The following is a 23671-nucleotide window of genomic DNA, read 5'->3' as shown; positions in this document are numbered from 1 at the left end:
AAAAGGATTGACAACCCGTCCTAATGCGAATGCCATCAACGTGATGTAAACCAAACACCCATAGCTGCATGCTGGTTTTATTTTTTTGTCCTTTTGTTGTTTATATATGCTTTATTTCACATTTTATTATGAAATTTTCAGAAATGTGGGTAAGTATAACTGACTGGTAGGCATTACTCTCAGCATCGTGCTGCACTGCAGCTGGGACATGAACTCTAATTTGTGGGTAATGTTCTGTTTGTACGTAACGAGGTACCTCTGCTGTCTGTATGTATGTGGGACAAAAACAATGGAGTCACAACTTACTTCACTAAATTCATAGAATTTAGCACCCAGTGTAGTGAAATACAACGGGCATTTGGTCAAAGTCAGGCGACTGAAATACGATATGGAAATATAACCCAGAAGAAAAGGAATTACATCTGTGCTGTAGTATTTTAGTATGGTTAATGGCCACGCAATTGTTCATTCCGAGTCCGTATTCAAAGAATCTCGTTGAGTAGATGAGTTAACAGGTAAGATGGATACAATTCACTGAATGACTGGGGATTTTTAGAAGCCGTTTATAGAACTCTCTCATCCTCTCTTATGTACCTTTATTTCAGAGAAATCCTGGCGTTTATACTATATTTAGTGACAAAAGTGGAGACATCACCTACATCTTGCTACAGTGAAGAAGGTAAAGCAAGGCGTTCACATATGTTTTCATACTATTTTTAAAGAAGGACGCATGCAAAAATGTGTGCTGTTAGGGTAAGTGCAATTTCTTTTCTTGTTCATCAGACAAGAGTTTAAAACTGTCTCCTCACCCCTCAGCAAAGTACAGAAAAAATGCTGAATTATTTACTAACAAGTATTGTGTTCGCTGAGCAGTGCCGACTGCAGGCATCTGGCAAAATACTGCAAATAATTCAAGATACTCAAATTATTAAAATCAACACCGCAAATTAACTAGTAATTAAACTGCATTTTCACCAAGCATCCATAAACAGCTGAACTCGCCACCACGACCTCGCTTTGCAACCCCCGATCCCGCACATTAAATGAACCGACTTGGCGAAGCCTGGGCTCTCGCCCCCTCCGCGGGCCGCCGGTCTCCCCGCAGCTACAGCGCCCCGGGGAGCCGCCTCCCGGGCGGGCCCCGGCCCGGCTCCCACCGCCGCGTCCCCGCGGGCCGGACCCAGCCGACCCGCCTCGCCCTTCCTCGGGGAGCGGGGCCCGGCCCGACGGCTGCCCGGAGGCCGTCCCAGCCCGGCGCCGCTCTCCCTCCCTCCCTCCCTCCCGCCCGCCTCCCCCTCGGCGGCCGGTCCCCGCCCGAGGCTGCCGCACCACTCGCCGCCCCCGGCTCGGCTCTCCCGGCCTCCCCGCGACCCCGGCCCCGAGGAGCGCCCGCCGGAGCCTGCGGGACGCCCGCCGCCCGCCGCGGGGGAAGGCGCCGCTGGGCCGCCGGCCCTCGCCCCGCAGCCGCGGGCGCCGAGCCCGGGGAGCGCGTCCCCCCCTCCCGCCGCGGCGTCCCTGCCCGGCGCCCCGCAGCCTCCGCGCGGCGGCTGCTCCGCAGCGGCAGCGGGGCTCCGCCGGCGGCCCCGCCGTCCCCGGCTCGGGCTCCGCGGGCAGGGTCGCTCTCCCAGCCGGGGCCGGGCGGAGGGGGCTCCCTTCCCCCGCCCACGCCGCGGCGCTGGTGCCGGCGGGGAAGCCCGGGCGGAGGGAGGCAGGGGCCGAGCCGCCGGCGCAGGGGCTGCTGCCCGGCCGCCCCGGGCCCGAGGGCCGGTCCGCCCCCGGCCCCGGCCCCGGCGCCGGGCGAGCACCGCCGGCCCCCCTCCGGGCCCGTGCCGCGGGGGGCGGGGGGGGGGGGGCGGGAGGGGTGCGCCGGCGGGGACTGGGGCCGCCCCCCGGCGAGGCGGCGGAGCGGCCACGCCGCCGCTTTCGGGGGATTCTCCGAGAGGAGAAGGCAGGGCGGCCGCGGGAGGGGGAACCCCCCTCGGCTCGGCTATTCGCATCCCCGGTGTCGCTCCTCCTCCTGGCGCTGATGTCAGCCGCGGGGAGGGCCGGCTGGCAGCGGCAGAGCGGGGCGCGGGCGGCCGCGGCAGAGCCGAGCCGGAGCCGGAGCCGGAGCCGCCGCCGGGACAGCGCGGGCTCCGGGGCGCCGCCGGCAGCGCAGCCCGCGCCCCCAGGGGCGCCGCAGCGGCCGCGCCGGGCCAGCAGCCAGCCCCGCCGGCCGGCGGGCGAGCGCCCAGCGGCGGCGGCGGCTTCCCCCGCGGGGGCGGACCCGGCGCTCGGCTCCGCTCCCCTCGGCCGCCTGGCGAGGGGAGGTCTGCCGGGCTGCGCCGCGGAGCGGCCCCGAGTTGAGAGTCTCTGCGCGCAACTTCGGTTCCGCGGCAGGACCTCTGCGGAGGGGCGCGGGGCTTCCAGGGCGCGACTGCGTCTCCATCCTTTTGCAGCTGCAAAAGCAAATAATTAGCTAAACCCAACAGAAATAAAACAAACTCAGGCTTACCTAAAAGTTAGGATACCTTTTTTTTAAAAAAAAAATCCCCCCCCCCCCCCCTTTTACAATTTTATTCCCTATGTGGGAGTCGCTTATGAATCGAGCTCGGCACACTGCATGGGAAGAAGCGGCTTGTGTTTTGGATCGAGGATTTGCTGTTGCAAAGCGGTCTAACTTCCATGCAGTGGGGCAGCCTTCGCTACTCTGAACGCCTTGATGCTGTGCTGAGGAGCCCATGTAGATTGACATCTTGTGCAGAGAAGGCACTGAAGGTAAGAAGGGGGCTTGGGGAAAGGAGGGATTTTGATATCTTTTTGTATGATACCTTATGTCCAGCATCCCCCTTTCAGCAGAGCATCAGCAGTTCATCCAGAGCAGTATGGATAGGCTGGAACTGATCGAGTATAATGAAAGTCTGCTCCTGTGAAAAGTACATGGAGCTCACAAGTGACTGCAAAAGATGCATTTCTTTTTAGTCGGATAACATAGCACGTTTATGATCTGTGCTCAGAGCGCGGACAGTGAGCTAACTCACATAGCTCAGGAATGAGGAGATCTACAGTCTCGGTCTCTGATGGGCAGTTTGCATTGGCTGCTGCATTTTGTTGAATGTGTACCCCCCACTACCTCCCTAGAGCATCCCATCATCCTGTTTGATTTGTTGTTTTTTGCAGATATAGTGCCTAGTATTAATGAGAGGGGGAGCGGGATGGGGGGAAAAAAAAAACCATATGGAACATTTTATTGATGTGATCATAATCCTGTAATGGAGATTGCATTAAATGAGGATTGCATCAAAATGCCTAGCTGCTGTGGAGAGAAGAGAAAGCAAAAACTGTGCTGGATTGTAAATGAAGTTCTTTGATGGATTTTCTTGAACCATGGAGGGATGTCTGTAAGCTTAAAGTTGCTGTATATGTGGAGTACTGGAATGGGATAAAAACCAGATCAAGCTGAAATATGTTTTAATTTACTCAAGCTCTGGATACGGTTAGAAGTGGTTAGAGGCATTGCAGTGATGTCCAATGAATTCTTGGTTTCGGCTATGGAGACCGCAGAAAAGCAAGGAGAGAGGAGAACACAGAAAGGCAAGGAGAGAATTTTACCATTTGGGGAAGAGAAGGATGGTTCATTTGTGACTTTTGCCATAATGGCACAAAGCTTACAGCCTGCTGGTTACAAGCAGAAACCTTGTAGGCGATCTGGAAAGCAGAGGATTTATCTCCCTTTCCTTTTGCAACCTCGGTGTAGTTGCCTGTAAAAAGTAGCTGCGAGGTGTGTGTCAAGAGGCAAACAAGGACTTATTTGCCCTTCTCGGACACTGAAAGAAACGGTAAGCTTGAGAGAGATGGAGTCGACTCATCTGATCCTGTCTTTCTGAGCTTGAGTTGATAATACATTTTGAGTAATTGTTGCTGCTTATCTCAATTGGCAAAGGAGGGGAGAAGATGTTGAAGTTTATTGAACCAAAGCAGAGCTGAGGACAGTAGATATTATCAGCTCACCCTTGCATTCTTTCTGTGCTAAATTTTATTCTGGCATAGAGACCTGAGCCACAAAGAGCACCTTTTCAAGCCTTACTGAAAGGAAACCTAAAGAGAACAAAAAGATTAAGCCAAAGATAATTTTCAACTTTTTGCTTGTCAGCAGTGGAAGTAGCATTGATCTGTCAGACTACACAGGTCAAAAGAGGTAAGATAGGAAAAAAGTTATTTATTTGTTTACTAACATTTCCACACACACAAAGTTAGCATACAAATAAACCTCACAGAGTGGGAAAGCACCATTTCTCAGAACCACCTAAGTTACAACTGATGTAAGCAGCAGATAAATTCCTGTAAGAATACTCAACAGTGTTTATCTGTGACTGCAAAAGAGCTGGCTAAATACAAAATTATATAGACTAAAACAAAACCAGATATCTGATGTTCTCAGAAGTAATTTGTTTTCCCATTTGGGTTGTGTACAAAATCTGAGGTAATAGCTCCACAGTTCAGTCTCTCTCTTGCTGTAAGATTTGGCATAAAGTTGAGACGGAAACACTTAAATAAAATGAGGAAAAGCAGCGTAAGTGTATTGAGTTCCTCTTAAGCATTTTATTTTGGCAAAAGATGACTTTTAGTGAATTGTAAGAGATGGGTTTAGAATATTCATGGGTAAACTCCAGGGAGCTTAGTGTTAGCTCAGTAGGCAGAAGGTTCTTCCTCTAAAGAGATATCTGGAAAAGATGTGTTTAAATTTCAAGCCATATTCAGTTGAGACTCTTGGTTCCCACATTTTAAAATCATTTGTTATGCTTCTTGGGGGAATGATGCTTAATCTGGAAAATAAAGCAAGTATTCCTAGCTCACTTTTTTTATAGAAAGAGCAAGCAGTGTGCTTTAATTGTACTTCCGTATGTACAAATGTTCCAGATTTGACTCTATTTTTTATCAAATAACAGCTGAGGGAAAATTTGTCTTTCGAAACCATGGTTATCCATGCAGATCTTGGTCTGTATTTTTGCTACAGAAGAACTCTGCTTCATGGCTGCATTGTTCATCCTTGCAGCATTTCTTTAAATGTGAGCCTTGCTATAGTTAAAGGATAATTTATATTCAGTGTAGTACTGTCTGCTCAGTGGAATTGGCTTTATACATCACAGCCTCTGCAAAAAGGGAGATCAAAGATCTGAACCTGTGGTCCTGTATTGCATTTGTATTCTACATGGACTTGAGTAATCTTATACTGGAGCCATTCACACTCCCATAGTTAAGCATATGCCAGTCTTTCCATTAAAACACCCATTTGCTTAGTAATTTAACAGCTAGTTTTAAAGATGGGCTCTAAGCTTAACTTAAACACATTCATATACTAAAAAAAAAAAAAAAGATATCCTAAGCAATGAATTATATTAACAATTGGCATTTGCTAATAGAGCACTGTAAAGTTGAATGTATAGAAAGCTTAGTAGAAAATAACACCTGCCTGAAAAATTTAGAGATGAAAAGGGGCAAAAACATCCTTTCAGATTTGGAAAGCCCCTTGTGGATCCAGGTGAGTGTTTATTCCTGGATTTTAAAGGGCCCTGTGATCCTTAAGCAGGCAGTAGGGCTTTTCTTAAAGGAGCACAGTACTGACTCAAAACAGGAATTAGTCTGATAGCAGTTTAATGGTTCAGTTTTAGATTGCATGAGAACTAATGCCTTTGGCATTATTCCAGTTAGTTCTTTTGAGGATTAAGTTACAAAAACAACAAAACTCCAAACCTTGTATCTTAACAAGCGAAGTTATCCTTTCAAAAAAGCTAAAAAGAGCCATACATTTTTGGAATACAGTTGATTGTCCGACACAGGTGTGCAAAGCACTTGGGGGATGCTGCTGCTAAAGCACACTTGCGAGGTAGTGCACCTGAGAACAGCCGTTGTGGTAATCCCGCCGTCCATCCCGCCGTCGTCCATCCCGGGGACAGCCAGTGGGACCAATGGTCAGTTTACACTTAAACAGAAGCCTTTCTTCTAAAGCATCCCCAAATCTTTTACAATTGCCTTTCTCAGTTAGATAGCCATCTTCTAACAGTGAAGTAGTTGCTTCATCTCTGCAGACAAAGTATGTGAATGCTTATAATAACTTTGTGCATATTTCAGGTTAGAAGTTAAAAGACTGGAATTAAAAATACCTGTGGATTCAATGTTACGGTTGCACATGCTATATATTACCGAAGTTCAAGTAGTAGGGTCAAGATACAGCTTGCTGTATTCCAAGTATTTTGGATTGGATGAAATAAATGAGTATTGTTTGAATGAAAGTTTTGTCATTTAAATAAAAATTCCTAAGGGAGGTTAATAGTCCTCTGTCCCAATTACCTCTTTCTGCAGTGAGATCAGAGGGAATTTTTAACAGTTGTCTCTTCAGTGCGGTGAAGTAGCGGTGACCATATTTTTATTGGGTGTTCCGAAAATTCATGCTCCCTGCAAATATACAGGCAAGTAATATGAAGCAGGAAGTTTAAGGTGGAAATGGGAACTTGGTTGTCCCATCAGATCTGCGGGGAGACCCCCATTCTCATTATCCAATGGTAACATAAGGAAAATAGGTTTAAAACAGTCTTTTTCAATTACGGTCTCTGAATTGGTAGAGTGACTTGCCAGGAAGCACAAAAGCTTCTATAGCTTTTGCACATTTAAAAGCTCCACTGAAAGAGGAGTTTAAACTGTCCTTAAATATGTCTTTAAGGTGTTATATTGTGAGTAAGAGTGGGATTAGTGGAAAACAGATTTTGAGTGATAGCAATAGTATTTACCACCTCTGGCACAAGTGAATGAAAGATATATGTATTTTTTAATTTTCAAAAAACTTTTTAGAAAAAAATTCCTGTTTCCAAATAAGGAAAATGAATAATGTTCTCACAATCAGGCAGTAAGATTTCGTATTTGAATGAAAAAAGCCCCACCAAACCCACCTCACTTGCATGGGAGGTTTCATGAAGGTCCAGGGAAAGTTAATGTAAAAATTAGAATACAGATAAAAAAGTCTGTGGAATTTAGTCGGTAGATACAATCAAATCATGGAAGTTTTGACAGTAAATAAGAAACTGTAAAAGGTTTTCTGTAACTGTCATAATTAAGCATTCTTTTTATTTGAAGTCTTTTGTCATTGCCTTTAATAAATATCCTCTTGAAAATTACTTTATTTCAGATACGCTTAGAAAATAAATGTTTTCCCATGGATTATGTAAGATTTAGCCTTCTTGATCCAACATGGCCTGAGCCAAAGCTTCCTGCAGCCTGTGAAAAAATTCCTAGCGGAACAGGGCCTTCAATAATTGCTTCTTGCGCTACATGACGTACATACTTTTAACTTCTGCCACTTGTTTAGGAGTTCAGCATGTTAATGTGGTATAGAAGGCATTGCTGTAGAGGAGTTTTGCTTGCAAGGATGGCAGAATTTAGCCAACTGCTTTACTAACTTTTCAGGGAAGGTCTTTTAAAGTGACTGTTGTTTTCCTTCATTTAAGTTGCGACAGACTCCGCAAGGATTATATAATTTCAAGGGAACCTACATCACCAGATCAGCGGAGAGCCAAATATGTTCTCAGAGAGACAGATGAATGCTGAAATTGTTCGAGACTTCCAAATTCAATAGTGAAATTATAAACAGAGGTGGCCCACTGTATTTAAAACCCATCACTGTGGGGTTTAACATGGCAGTTTGCTGTGCTAAGAAACTTTGCCTGCTTCATGTTCCTGCCAGGGGAACATCTTGCATTGTGTACTACTTTGATTTGATATGGTTGTTTTGGGGATGATTTTCTTCCTCCAAGCTGGTCTAGAACTAAGATGTCACTGGTGATGTAGTCTGTTTGTATATCAGAGTTTATCTGTTACATCCTTAAGGACATAGTTTTATTATTTTTGTAAGAATTTAGTTAGTAATTATGTGCGCTTTATGCTGTCTACTGAAGTAGCAGGAAATATGTGCTAAAGGGAAAAAAAATCAAGTAAAAGTTTGGAATGCTTTCGGCACAGCATATTTCATTTAGCCAACTACTTACACCATCACTGTTACTGCTCTGTGCTATCTTGTTAAATAAATAAATGTATATGTATGAAAATGTATGATCTACTGGATCTATGTCACATACATGGGCACACTAAAGCCACATACAGTCTTGTTTCCAGCTTTAGTCCCTGGCACATCAGATGCATACATGCCCACCAAAAGAAAAGTGAAAAATATTTGGGAGATGACAGAACTGCAGATTCCATTAAAATGTAGTGTAGGGAACGGTTCTAAAAAAGTCAGCTGCCTGCCTTTAGCCTGTAACTCAGATTTCATTAGGTCACATTTTTTGATAATCCTCCTGAGAAAGGAAGTTTCATGACTGTAGGGAGGAACTGAGTTTTACCTCTGCTAATGGAAGTCATGGTTTAAACCCATGTTTAGTCATTTATGCAGGTTTTGTGATTGCTTTTGTAATTATAAAAATATGTGTCTTCTTGCCTTTTGACAAACAAGTATGAAACCGTGCGTCCTGACAAGCACACGGTTATCTGGATCCTTGGTTTTACTTAGGTATGCTGGTAGTTTTCTTCCTGAAACAGAGCGTAGCTTCAATAGGAAGCTTTATGTCAAGGTGCAGGTAGGATTCACAAATTGGAAAGAGATTTTCTTAGGACTTCTGTGACGTTTATGACAAAAGATCTGGACTTGACTCGTCAACGTTAAATAGCCAAAGAGTGTGCCATAGCATTCCCTAAAGAAAAGTGCAGAGGAACTCTAGTGTTTTGAAGCTTCATTAAATGGTGACTTAATAGAACTGTAATGTGCGTATATAACTCTGGACTCAAATAATTTGGGACCTGACTGTAGTAGTTTGTTCAGATTACAGTTGCTGCCAGTAATTTATAAATATATGCAAGATATAAGGCATGAAAATAAAGCTATCATTAAATGGAGTAATGGCTTTACTTTGTCAGTCATGTAATTGACCCTTGGAAAATGTACGTGGCAATGTGTTGTAAATTAAGATCTAGAATACAAGGCAACACAGTAATAATTTGGGGGATGAACATTGGGAGTGAAATGCATAAAATTCATTTTCTGTTCATCTCCCTGCGTTGTCCACATGTGAGGCTTTACCAGAACAAATGAATTCCAGCTAAGGCTTTCATAATAGTTTCCTGTAATTGGGACTCTACTACAGGAGATCAGTTAAGTGCTTGTCAGACAAGCGTACGTTCGTGTCTAATTATCAGAGAATTCTTTTTAAAATTCATGTTCCGGAGATGTGTAATTTTATGACTTATTAAAGAAAACTGGATATAAAGTAAATCAAGGGTTTTGGTGTCCGAGTTCGTTTGTTATAGTTTTCTAAGATAATTGAGAATGGTCTTTTCCTCTGGCCAAATAGCAGCTGAAGTAGCAGGTATTACTACTTTATTGTCTATGAATCTACCATAAACTTGAGGAAAAAAATCATGTATGTGTACATGTGTAATTGTTTATGGCATTAGTTAAATCTGAGGAATGAAAATTATAGAAGGGTCCTTAGATACTGGAAAATAAGTGTATTTTAATTGTATATAGTCAATCTGGAATAATGATGACTACAAAATGGAACTCTCGTAACATATTTGGTATTCACATATTCTTCCCTGCCCTCTCGTTTTTCATATATAAGCTCTTTAAAACGGCAATACATCTAGGACAACACTGTAAGCCATGCTTTCTTAACAAAAAAAATTCTTTAAAATACCTCTTCAAAAGGCTACAGAATTGTGGGCCATCAGTTATATTTATTTATTTTTTGACAATATGTTCAGTGAAATAAAGTTAGTTTATATCTTTCACAGTTTAGCTTTATCTACATATACAAAGAAAATTATTTTCAAGAACTGCTCTGGAAGTACCCTAAAACATAATACAAAGAATGTTTGAGATGAGTTCACAGAACATAAACTCAAGGTGTTTCAAGCTACAAAGCGGGGGGGGGGGGAGAAGGCATTTGGCACATCAGAAAAAAAAAAAAAGTCAAGCACTTAAAAAAAAGTGAATGTGAGTCAGAAAGCAAAGACATTAATAGTCTGTGTCAAAGAAATGTATCACTAGTGTGTGTGGTCCGAAACTGTTGTTTTCTTAACTGAGGAATAAGGTTAGGACGTGTCAGATGTTGTGAGCCTTATGATGAGAAATGAACCAGTAATATCTTCTGGCTGTAGTACGTATTGAGCCATGAGCATCACCGAATAATCTGAAGTTTGTGTGCTAGAGGAAGAGATATTCTTGGTGACTAAATCCCAATGACTCTCTAAAGAGTTTGGGTGTTGCCTGTGTCACTTTCGCATGTTTTAATGAAAGCACTTAAAAATTCCTGCTTTCTTCTCCTGTCCCTGAAAACAAAGAAAATTGAATTTACATGGTGCCCACTCTTTCTCACTTTTTAAATTCGACTGAATTGTTTATTAGAGCATAATACTGTAGAGTGGAAGGATACTTTCTAATAGAAATAGAAGTGTCATTTTAACATGTACATGAAAACTTGCTAATAACCCCTGCCTCCTTTTTACAACAATGAGAAAACAAGTATAAAATAATAAAGAATTCATGTTTGTCTTCGATGATACAGAAACTCAGTTTCTTTTGGTTCTTTGAAAACAATGTATCTTTGAATTCACTTTGTTAATTGAAGTTGAAAAGCAGTAAACTAATAATTTGTACCATGGAACGGAGGCAGGACCAATATTTTCGAACGGGCTTGCACAGTTTGGGTGTACAAGTTCCATTTTCAAAGTGAGCTGGACTCTGAAAGAGCTTAAAGCTTGTCTGCTTTCAGGAATCTTTTAAGTGTTTTTGAAAATAGTACCATTTTTGTTAAAGACTGGTTATAGTAACAGGTTGTACCTCATCCATGTTTTCTTACATTTCTTTAAATATTAGGGACATTAAAACAAGTCACATCCAATATTCAAAATATGGTGGAATTCAAGGATGATTATTCTACCAAAAACCTAAAGGCAAACTATGAACTTGCAGTCTTTACCAGAGTTGCACAAAATAAACTTTTTAAAGGAATGATGATGTCCTTTTTATCAACTTTATTTTATTCAAACAGATTTTAAATACTTAGAGAGGAGGAGGAGGAGGAGCAGAAGAATTAGAAAACCTGTCAGAGAAATGAATCTATTATAGTAAGGCTGTACAGTATCATGATGTGGGCTGAGCTTGGGGCCTGTTACCTCTTATTTAACATTATGTATTTTGTGGCTCGTCAAACAGATACGGTTAAGCATCAACCAGCCTGTACAGTTAACTAACTGTTACTGAGTTGAACCTTCAGCACTGGAAAAAGACCCGGTTATATTTTAAGACAATCACACTAAGCATGAATTCCATTCAGAAAAAGACACCCTTTTTACTTTCTGTTCATCTAAACGATAAAATCCCATCAGACAAACTGAGGCAATAAACAGAAGTTAAAACACTGAAGGAAGAGTTTAGTAAAAAGGAAAGAACTGACTGAAATTTGCCTGAATTTATGATAAAAATTGTTTATTTTTATTCATTATAGAACCGTGGACTAAACCTGAAATCCATTGTACTATCCATTAAGTTGGAGAAAACGGTAAATATGCCGGTAAATTTGTTGTGATAGGGACAGTCTTTTTTGTGATGGTATTGCATTACACAGCTCAAATTCAGTAAGAAGTTTCTAACAATATGAATTGAATTTGGATCCAGTTCTGTGTTTGATTAGTGCTTTTTGGAATCACTGTGGAGGGTATTTTAAATGACAAAAAAATATTAATTAACAAAATAGTATTGCTATTTGGGACTGCTTAGCTTCATATAGTGTGTTATACAATTTGTTCAGTAGCTGCTTTCTTTTTTTTTTTTTTTTTAATCTTGCTAACTTAAAGCAGGTTTCAGGTTTTGGTTATTGTTTAACATCAATGGGAGAATATAAAAACCCAGAATACTTTCCTGTTAAGTTTGATGAAAGCTTAATCTGGCTTCATATAAGTGCCATTTGTTATGAGTCCCCTTAATATCAATGTTTGTATTTTTGTTGTACTGCACTTAACAAAAATGAGTATTTAAAAACAAATGTCCAAGTCAAAAATAGTGCCACAGCAGTCTGCAAAAAATGTGTACAGTCTCAGTTCCTTGTATGTAATTCATTTTGGCAGGTACAGTACATTTAAGTTTTATTGTATTATAAACACTAGAAAATCTTGAAAGAAATCATTGGAAAAAGGTTTAGAGTAAGTGATTTAGATGAGGCTGGCAGGTGGTATAGTATGGCTATTGCAAGATTAACTAAATTCTGAAAATTCAGTCACTTCAGAGCATTGGATCTATGTCTTGATTTAGTCATTGCTGAAGCAGAAGTCATCACTTTGCTGATCTGCTGAACTGCGAGACAGCGGTTGATGGAGATATTAATCAACCAACAGAAACTACTTTCTGCAAAAATTGGGATGCTTCAGTGATGAAAGTGATAACTTGGTCAGGACATCTCTTTAACTGCTGTATATGTGGTTATATGTGTATATATAATAAATATGTAATACTGTGACGTTACAAATATGTCTGATGGGGAAGACAGATAAAGTGTTGGGAACCTCTAAGGGACAGTGAAGTTGAAATGATGAAATTTCAAAATACTCTTGGAAACAGCTTCAGTAAGTTCCTATAGCAGTACAATACCTGTTGATGAGCCTCACAAAAGTTAGATATGCTCAAATATTTCTTAGTCTGATCGCTGAGGGAATTATAATTTTTAATAGACTATTTTGTGATCCATAAGAACAGATTAAGGATGCCATCCATCATTTTGTGAACCACAGTTATAGCAGATTTTCCTCCTTTCCTTTTCTTCCAATACGTACAGTTTTGACTGATGTAGTTCTTACAACCTCAGCCATAGCTGTTTTGGAGGGAGAAACATGTCAAATCCTTTGTGGGTTGGCAACAGCTAATTTCTTTCTCAGATTTTGGAGATCCTACTCAGTTTTATGAAGGACCCTATACATGGGAGCCCTAGCTGTAGTTACCTTTTTCTGTCAGTATGAAGCATTGCCTGATGTCCTTGATATCAGTGTGATTTTAGGCTGGGTTATGCATGCTATTTGCACTAGATCCTTTGCCACTTTCTATTTTCCCAAACCTAAACTGTGTATTCCTCTGAGTTTCCTAGTGATAGAAAGTATGAATTATTTGAAGCTGCAAGCACATAAGATAATCTTAGTAGTAAACCAAAAGAAATACTTGAAGTGGTTTTTCCTTTTTGCATACTACAAAAAATGCTCACTTAATATTCAGAAGAATCCTTGGAAATTTTCAAAGCTTGACTGAAGGCCCTAAGCAACCGAATGTGACTTAGGAGCTTTAAGCAGGTTTGGCTAGACAGCATCTCCAGAGGTGTCTTCCAGTCTGAACTTCTCTGTGGTTCTATGAAAAAGACACTGACTTCTCTATGTAGGTCATACCTTTTTGCTTTGTCTTAATTGCAATTTTTTGCTCAAAATCAGGAGCTTGCTATGTCCTTGCTGTTCTGGTTGTTCAAGGAGTAGTGAAGAAGTGAGGAACAGGGACAGGAAAAGGAACCTACTAGTGAACAGAAGAGAGCTGTTATTTTTGTTCTTGGATTTGGATCTTAACGTTGTTTGCTATTCCTGTCTCAGTGTGTGCCATTTGGTGTAATTTTGGAGGCCTCCTTGAACTGAGGTTATATAGACAAGGCTGCCACTTGAACAAGTCGTCTATTCACTGTCTTTCTACAGTGCTGTTCTGAATGCACTTTAAAGTACTGCTTTTGATCTATGAAACACTTTTTAGTTTCCTTTCTCTTTCGGAGGAAGACCTGCTGTACGTTTTTGTTCTTCTGTAAAAAACAACTGGAAAGCAGAAGCCTCAGTTTTATAAATTGAGCTGAGGGTAAGAAAACCTGAGACTGATTCTTTTCCCTTAGTCCTGCAAGACCTAAGTTAGTTGACATTCAGAGCTGTAAGACAAACTTGTTAATTCAGTTTTTCCTGAGGGTTTTCTGGAGTGGACACATTAGGTGGTGTAATTTTGTTTGTATTTGTGAAGAGTGTTCTGCTGATGCTTCATGTCGATGGTTTAGTGCTCTTTACTACAAGTGTCTGGAGGTTGATTGACAGGTTTCTTACAAAAATGCAAGAAATGCAGTTTCTAGAGAGGGACGTAACAATGTATGGGCTGTGCGGAAAGGAGAATAAGATAAGGTTGAGAATAGACAATAGTTTTATGGACAGAAATTTAAGTACTTCCACTAGCTATACGAGAAGACCACAGCAAATGAAACCGAGGTTCTTACAAATTCTCTAAAAAGGATCTTTACTGTTACAAAAGCTCTAATTGATTCTTTGTTTCATCATGGAATTATTTGTCAAAGCAGGCAGTTGAAACAAAAATTGTGCACTGGAAAGTAGTGCTGAAGGTGCCCGAGTCTACACTAGCATTTCATGATTTTTTGTTGTTGTTATTACAGCTATATTAGGCTATTTCTTCATTTCAGGTACTTTCACTTACTTTCCACACTGTCTGTATAACATGATGTCATTGATATGTTTTTTAAATGCCTAAAAGGATCATAATACTGCATATGCTAAATTTAACTGAAATTTAGGTTAAAAATTACTTCCATGGGTTTGTGTTGGTTTATTTGGGCCAATTTTAACTGAAAACTCAGCAGAATAGTGAATGTACTCATTCAATATTTTCCATCCTTGACTCTTGCTGTACCATTTCACTGTCCATTTTGTTTCTGCTGTCCGAACACTAACACTTTCTTTCCCTTGAAAAATACTTAGGCGTTAGTAAAATATTTCAATAAATCTCCTCTGTTTGCAGTTTATTTGGAGTTGCTTGGTCATTAAACATAGTTGTTCCACAATGATGGACTGTTTCCTTCAGATTACATCGAGGAAAGCTTCTTATCCTAATTATTTGTTTATCTTAATGAATGCGTGTAAAAGGCTGTATTGCATTTGTACCATTAGATACTCTCAGTCTGATATTTTCAGAACCCTGCAGATGTGGATTTTAAATAAATGTAAAGAGCAGATGGTATACAGGGAAATCTTTGGTAGGCCAAGAAGCTAAATCAAGTTTCCTTGAGTTGCAGGAGGTACCCTCCGTAGGGACTTTTTTCCATCACTAGGGAATTTAATAATAAAGTGCTGATCTACAGTATGTTGTAGAATTTACTAAATATGCAGAATATTCTAGAGAAAAAGTGTATGCCATAGAAAGAGATCTGCAACACGTACTCTATGCTTGTTAGCACATACTTTAGACATGGGGCTTAGGCTTGCTTTGAGATGATCAACCCTGATGGTGCTGAATACAAAAACATCAATATAATTAGTCATCTCCAGCAGAAAATAATTTTTGCCTTTTTTTTTTTTTCTGGTGTGGAGGAGGGGATGAGCTGGTTTTCAGTTACTCTTTACCACTTAGGTTTTCTGTTTTTGCCATTGACTGGGAACATTTACCAATGCCTTTTTGTCCATCTTGTATTCAGGGATGGGCTATTTTGAGACAAATCTTAATAAAAGAAATGCCCTGGTGAACCAGTGTGAACTGGTGATAATTCAGCAAAAGCTATTCTTTGACTGATGATCAGGAATAGGACATAGAACCATACATGGTCAGCTTTGGATATAAAGTGACCTACTTACACTATTCTAGTGCTAATCCATGCTGTCTCTATTAAGATACTACAAGCGTTCATTGTAGAAACTTCCTATTAAATGTTCTGAATAAGGCACATATATATGAACAGATTCTGTTTGTTTTTGCATTGGTGCAACTGCAAGAAAATAGTGTTATGCAAATATAAGATGGTATCCACAAACTCAGAACACAGACAGTTGTTCTGATCCTTCCCTTATTTGAATCACCATAAAAAATTCTCAAAAGATACTTCATTGCAATCATAGCTAGGCAAGATAGTGTAATTTAAATGTATAGTTACCATCACAGATAATATGTATGGGCTGTATAACCATAGGGAAATCACAGATTTTCAATTTCCCTTGGAATGTGTTCATTATTAGAAGGTATTACCAGAGTATTGTTTGTTGTAAAAGAAGAAAATCCTGTTCAAGTTTTTAATGAATCTCTTGAGAGATTCATCAGATTTACAGGTTAAAAAAGCTGTAAACATTCTACTGGGAGTAGTCATTAAAGAGAAGATGAATGTGAGTTATCTGTACATTTCTTATGAAACAGAAACCCTGAAGATGATTTACAAACCAAAAAGCTGTTTCTCTTTAAATGGTCTGTGCTGCTGCATTATGTAATGAAATACAAAGTACGATTAAAAGTAAGTCTGTTTGCATGATGAGAAGCAGTTTCACTATTTTGTTTGGAGAATTTTATAGGTAAGACGGCATTGATCTGAATTTGAAGGGAAGAAGCCTGAGACTAATATTTCCTTCATTTCTAGATTAGAAAAAGCATTAGAGTGGAAGAAAAAAAATCTTAACTGCATAGTTAATCAACTTGGAGGGCTTTATGTTGAAAATCTGATTTTCTAAATTAAATAAAAATGAATTAATAAAAGGTCTGTAGATTAAATAAATAAATTCCAAAAAAACCAGCTCAATCCTCTGGCGAGTTACTTTTTTTGGTAAATCAAAAAGTGACAGCACAGGACTGCTAAAAGGCTTGCCTTTCCATGAGGCACTTCATACCCTTGATTACTCACTCAAGCTTGACCGAACCAGCAGCATGCTAGTAAAAACTCATAATTTGTGATGAAACAGTTTGTTTAATCCTTGCTTTTTTTGTCTGGAGTATTACAGATGCAGTGAAGGGAACAGTTTTGAATATACTGCTAAAAGATAAAATGCAGATAAGTATTTCTAAACTAATTAATCAAAATTTGTTGCTTCAAACTTTTAAATTGGTCATCTAAGATTCCTCTGAACATTTTCTTGTAGTTAGTATCTCCTGCTCCTTCAGAAAGCTCTAGATCTGCCATGCAGAAGACAGTTTGTTTGTAGTTCGGGTGATTTTTGGCATTAGTTTTGTTTTGTTGGTGTAACTCTTCAATGAAGCACAAATGTACTGAAAACTTGGATAACAACAAAACGTGAACTGTGTCCTAACCGCATCTGTTGAACATAACAACAGTAGTTTCGCATTCATTCAGCTTTCCAAGAGGTCACACCCTTTGCAAATAATATGCATAACAAACTGCTGTATTCACCGTGCCTCATCATTATGAATAGTATGTATTTCGGCTGACACTGCTATTCACAACATGATTTTACCAGTTCAGTACATGACTGTGAATCTGGTCTTATTGTCACAGTGGAAATATTCAGGACTCCAAGATAAAATCACTGTGATACCAAGAGGATTGATACTTCTGCTGAATTTTCTTATTATTTTGTAAAGATTACCTGCCACCGAGTATTTTTTTAAAGATATGTATGTGTGCGCTTTTTTTTTTGTTTGTTTGTTATTAAAAGCGTATGTGTGTGTTTCTTATGTTTATGCATGGACATGCTGTAGTCATAAAAGTCGTAATTTATGTCCTTGATCTGAGCTAAACATTGGGCTTACAGGTTTTGAGCAAGCTTCTTCATGAAGCAGTCCCAGTAAAACTAATCTCTGACCTGAAATACCCATGTGCAGAATCCTCTTGAGCAGACTTCAGTCATGGCATTTGAAACACTGTGGCTGACAGTGAGGGTAAATCAAGACAAGAATAAGGACATCAAGTCTGCTCTAACTTAAGACTGAAATACCACAAAATGTAAAGGAATGTACTCATTCATGTCGAATCATTTTTGTGATGTAGCCTGTCGGTGGAAGATTAATGGCAGTCTTGTGACATGTTTTCTAGTGGCATTGTGTTTGGGTATGTCTTAAGTATCAGTGTTGCAACGTGTTAGATCTTATGTTCTTTACATTTCCTTTTTACATGAATTTACATTTGGACTGTCATTTCTCTAGATAACTGGAAAGCATTTTGCCAATTTTCATGTATCCACCATCCACTACTATGTTTCTGTGCCTGTTTGTCTCCCACTGACTCCTACTTTTCCACAGATCCGGGCCCTAAAAGGAACATTTCTTGTTATGAAAGCAATAGGTTCCAAAAGATGATTTGAAACCCTGTGACTATTTCCTTCACAAAGGCTTGCAAGATTTTAGGAAAAATGCCAGCTAGTGCACAGACAGTTTGGCTCTCAGAGCCCAGTGTTAAGGTTAACAAGTTCTAAATAGCTGCATGTTGCCATTATCTCAAAACCCTGCTGCTTTCAGGACATGATGAGGACTCGTAATAAGAATGTTGTTCATTGCTTGTTTGGTTTTTTTCCTTCTCTGGCACAGCACTTCCTGAAGAGTAAGATTTAAAAGTTGCATGGCTTGTGATGGGGTCTTGATGTAATTCTTTCATCTTAGTCACCAGCATGTTACTGATAGAACTCTAACAATCAGATCACTGAGATGGGGGGAAAAAAACAAACTCAAACCTGCCACTGTTTTTTGAAGAACTATTTATAGGAAGCAATCTGTAATTTTGGATTATTTTTTTTCTACAAAAATAAATTCAGTGTTAAGAGAGCTGAATATAGTTAGAGTATCTAGTGTAAACATTCATATATGTATAAGACTTTTTTACAGCTATATAAATGTGCATATCATGATCGATGTCTGTTGAGCTGTGCTGACTTATAGAAAACATGGATTGTATCTACCATGTCAATCAAAGTTACAGTATCTCCGGTTTTCAGACTTATGTAAAAATTGACATTAGTGTATTTAATGAAACAAAATAGTTTCAGTGTTTAAGAGCTGCTTGCTTTGCTTTTGAGAATGTCTATAGTATTAACTTTTGCATGTATTGCTCAGTGAAGTGGCCAACTTTGGAAAAGATTGGTAAATGAATCCTTATTAGTGTATTTTTGTCATGAAACAATCAGTATGAACTTGACACTGATCCAGGAAGAGTTATTATATTGAAATTTAGAATTCTACATGATCATTTCTTTCCAAAAGAAAGCAGCAACACTAAGACACGTTAGACTCGGATATACTGGGAAAGAACTGAAGCTTGATGTCATTCTCCTATTAGTGTTTTCTGACTGAAAATGCAGAAAAACATTGTATGATTTGATGTGAAGAAGAGTGAAAATGTTCCAAGTAGACAAAATAGTAATAGTAGTAACAACAGTACTACACCAGCAGTACTGGTGACAGTACCACTCGAACAGACTACCCAGCCAGAAGCAACAAAATTCTCACAAGCATTTCTTCCCAGGAGCTTCTAATGTGTCAGAATAAGAAAAAGAAAACAAACTGGGCAAACCTCACTGCATTAACTTTCTGTGTCAGGAGCTGATGATGACTCATTAATTAATTTTTGCTCATTTTATTTCGGGTGGGGAGGAGGGATGGAGGAGAGTGCATTGTGTTACCTAGAAGCACTGTGTTATGCCACTAAGATATGTCAGACTCTCCCTTAAGCCTGGTAAATTTACAGCGGAGCTGAAAAGAACCACCTATGTAGGAAAGAATTAGAGCAGAGTCCTAGAGGAAAATTTCATAGACATGAAGACATGGTTGTAGAAGTACATGGTTGGAACACCAAAGTACTGAGATGAATATGCTGCAATACTAAGGCAAAGCGCCAGGATGAAGGGAAAGTGTTCAAAAGAAACTATGGCATCGGAGCCTTGCAATAAAGAGAAGCTTTGAGGCAAGACACTGAAGTACTAAGAAAAATATCAAAAAGCCTGAGATGTTTTGCCAAGCTAGCAGAGAACAAGAACCAAGGCAAAACATTAAATTCTCATGGAGGAGCACCCAAGTGCTGAAGGAAAATGCTAAAATGTTCAGATAAAATTGATGGTTCTAATGCAGAGTGCTTAACAGGCAAAAGCAAAAGTGCAGAGTTGAATAGCTTCAAACTGAATGGCTGAACAGAGGAACCACAGAAGTAGTCAAATTACTTCTTTGAAACTAAGTTTTCAGGGAAGCTGATGTTACGATTCAGTCTGGTTTGACTGATGGTCTGCTTATGGCAACATCAAAGGATTTGTTGGTGTTTTGGGACAAATGGGATACTTTTACCAAAGCATAAGATAGCAGTAGTTATTCTAAGAGAAGACTACTGGGTTTTTACTGTAGAGAAAAGTTATGTGAGGGGTGCAGATGTGTACCCCTCACAGTATTTGCTGTGCGTAGAATTCAAAGGGGGAAGTGATTTTGGTAAAAATTCTCCTTGAGAGGCTTAAAGTCTACAAAATCCTACCCAATGACACCAATATGCCTTAAGAACAAAGGTTTGTTTTATAGCTATATGACTTGTTTGCAGTTTTATAGGATATGAATCCTACTGTTTAAGATCTTCCGGAAAGGTTACCCTAACTTACACCCATTCAATTTCATTTATGTAAAGGGAGTGAATGGTAATTCAATAAAAGGGACTTGTTTTTAATAGAAGTGTACAGTTTCTTCAGTATTCAGCTCACTGAATAGTCATGTATTTTTCGTCGGTATGTCTTTATTTTAAAAGTGGCAAGGGGACTATAAGATAAATGGTCTCCTGTGACTGGTGTGGAAATTTGCTGAAGGGAAATGAGATGCAAGTTTTAGCAGAACAGAAGACACTGCCCTTCTAGCTTATTTTCAGGCAAAATGTGATGAGACTGTGGAAAGGGGCAGATGGGTATAAAATTCACAGAGACTCGACTCAACCCTAAGTAAACTTGTCTCACTCTAATAATGGCTGAAGAACCAGAGTGATGACAATTTGTGTATGAAATTGTATCTATGTAAAATAATGCACGTTTGTTATGGTTCAGTGCACCTTGAAAGAGAATACTATATATACTATATGCATGTTGCTGTCCACAGAGTTGGTAAGATGCCATTTAACTGTATGCATTTATTTTCATTAGAAATTGCTCTGTTAGCTGTTGTATAAACTATTGCTTTATGTAGGGACTGACTTGGACTGTCAGCGATAGTTTTTTGATAGTTGCAGAGCTTTTCTGTAAAGATAAGATTTTTAGTACGATGTTAGGAGACAGTTTATTCTTTTCTTTAGTTTAAGGGTTTTTACAGTTCTGATTAGTGTGTCAATTATCAGTATGACATAAATACTACCTCACCTGATAAGACCAGTGTTGTTTCACTTTTTTTCATCTGTTTGTTCAGATAGCATATGACATACATTTCCAGAGTATACAGTATCTTGTGTTCTGTGCAGATTTTGACAGATTGATTGCAACAGAACATAGATGCATGCATTTTGCTCACAGATTCAATATGAAATATGGAAAATATATTTTGATTACCATCTTCCATAATGTCCTCTTCATGGAATAAGAGGAGCGATGCCTAGTGCAAGGTTTAAACATGTTCACAGGCTAAATCGCACAGATGCGTATGGAAGGATCCCTCAGCTTGGAAAAGAATGATCTTGCAGCAGCCAAAATTTTCCCTTTGCCCTTCAGGTGTTTGCAATGTTGGTCTGTAGCACTGAACACATTGTAACTCCATAGGCACTGGAAATTTGTGGGAGAATTGCTGGAGATTCAGAACAAAATTTGTATATGATCCAAGTCTCTCTTGGGCAAATACAGCATGCTGGAAACTTGGGAAGAGTGTACATTATGTAACCAGGCTCAGCTTCACAGCCGATTTAGGAAAAATGACATTTTGCTTCCCAGAATGAGATCTGGGTAAAGAAATTTCGTCTTGATCAAATGCAGCAGCTGTTGCAGTTTATATTCAAGTGTGATGCAAATCAAGCCCCCATTTCTGCTCTGTTCCATTCTGCCCAAAGACAGAATCGTTGTTGGGTTTGGTTTGTTTTCAGAGAACTGGCCTGTGGTTTGACCCCAGTAATTAAAAATTAAAAAAAAAAAAATTATACAAGTTCTGGCATATTGTAATGACACATATAAACAATTTAAAAATACTTAAGTGATGGATCTGTGTTGTAACAGCCAGCTGCAGAGTATGTTAAACCATTTAAATATTCCAAACATTATGTACAACAGATCTTGTACTAATTCATTATGAAAACAGCAATTTCATTTAATCATTTATTAGCTATTTATAAGGTGTCTGCATATTAAGTATGCATACAGATTGTTGTTCAACCTGGCGACCAATATAATGATTGCATAAGTGTCACCCATGTGTCATCACTAACACTCTTTTTTGGTGATCACTGTTCTCAACTACTAGTTACCAGCATGACTGTATCGTTCTGAAACATGTATGTGCAATAGAGTAAATGAGTCTTTGACCCCCTAAAAGGGGAAAAAACCCCAACAAATTGCTCAAAACAATACTCAAATTTTAATGTAAGTAATTTCTATTCACTTTTGGAGTGTGTATTTGCCACTGTCATAAAGACAGTGAAGCAGCTTGCCCAGAGACCCTGTAAAATCTCTGTCCTTAGAGGTTTTCAAGATCCAACTGGCCAAAGCCTGTAGCAGTCTGGTCTGAATTCAGCACTGACACTTATCTGTGCAGGAGATTGGACTACAGCCCTTTCAGGGACCCTTCCAACACGAACGATTCTGTGACTTCCTATGAAGTCACACTGGGGAACTAAGCAGAATGCTGTTGGTTATCTGTTACTTTTGCAAGGTTGTAGAATACAATGTTGGACTGTGACTAAAAAGGAAACAAATCCAGAGGAAGCAAATTGTGCAATATTCTGTCATTCTACATTGGTGTATCTTAATCATTGGCATTTTTACCGCTCTGCTGCAGTGCTTTGGTTTTTTTTGTGAGCGACACGTGAGTTTCAGCTTCCCTACTGTGATAATGAGCTTCTTTGCTGGGTGCTACTCTACCATAGGTGTAGGGTACCATAGGATGCAACTCTTACTAGCAGTATATTATTTGCTATGTATCTTGCATACGTATCTGAATCATCTTACTTATCTGCTGATTAAAGCTTTGAGAACCTTAATCAAGAATTTGCTGGCAAAGGTAAAAATATCCAAGGGTTTAGGCTACCAAATCCTAGAGCATGACTCTTATCCGTGTCCCATAAATATTTACTGTTTTGGAAATAGTAGTGTATATCTTTCACTAATTGCAAAGATCTTAGCTTGAGCTCTAAATAGCTTTACAGCATAATGTAAAATGCTAATACTAACAATAAATGTAAAAATGTGCAAAATCGAACATACAGCCATCTTGCTAAAATTCAGCTGATCAGGTTCAAATAATTCTCTTCCATGCCTGGTCCCATGCTTCTGTGCCTGCTGCATAAACCAGGATGTGCACTAAATTATGTGTAGATTGAATATGACTGTTAAAATTTTGAGAGACTGTTATTAACTCTTACTAATGGGATTATTTATCACATCTAGTCTTACTCCTAAAATGAGTATGTGAAGACTAGAAGACATCTTGTAAGTCTTGGCAATCTTGAACCTTGCTACTGCAAACACCTCACTATATAGTCCATTTCATATATGTACTTAGAGACTACTTAAATCTTACAAAGACTGTGGGAAAGGGATAAGATTTTGTTGCAAATAATTTTCTCACACACCTCAGAACTTCTATTGTTTATTTTCCCCTTCCCAAGTAGATAAATACAAAAATTCCTCTTCCCAGCAAAGAATTGATAAACTACTGAAGATTTCAAAACTCCAGCAGATTCCCATAGTGATACATCGCTTTGTT

At 39.6% G+C, this 23671-nt stretch overlaps 1 protein-coding gene across 2 annotated transcripts in view; it reads left to right on the top strand.

Annotated features, from left to right (window-relative positions):
- The first annotated feature begins 2205 nt into the window (after positions 1–2205).
- PCDH11X (protocadherin 11 X-linked) overlaps positions 2206–23671 on the top strand; it is a 513397-nt gene continuing 491931 nt past the window's right edge. The window contains exon 1 of one of the 2 annotated variants that reach the window (XM_052813538.1): positions 2206–2757. The gene's annotated coding sequence lies outside the window, so the exon portion shown is untranslated. The remainder of the gene's footprint in view (positions 2758–23671) is intronic. The other variant, XM_052813539.1, reaches the window with a different exon arrangement.

This window comes from Harpia harpyja, chromosome 18, assembly GCF_026419915.1.
Source record: "Harpia harpyja isolate bHarHar1 chromosome 18, bHarHar1 primary haplotype, whole genome shotgun sequence".
Lineage (NCBI taxonomy): Eukaryota > Metazoa > Chordata > Aves > Accipitriformes > Accipitridae > Harpia > Harpia harpyja.
This window is presented reverse-complemented; position numbering and strand designations above follow the sequence as displayed.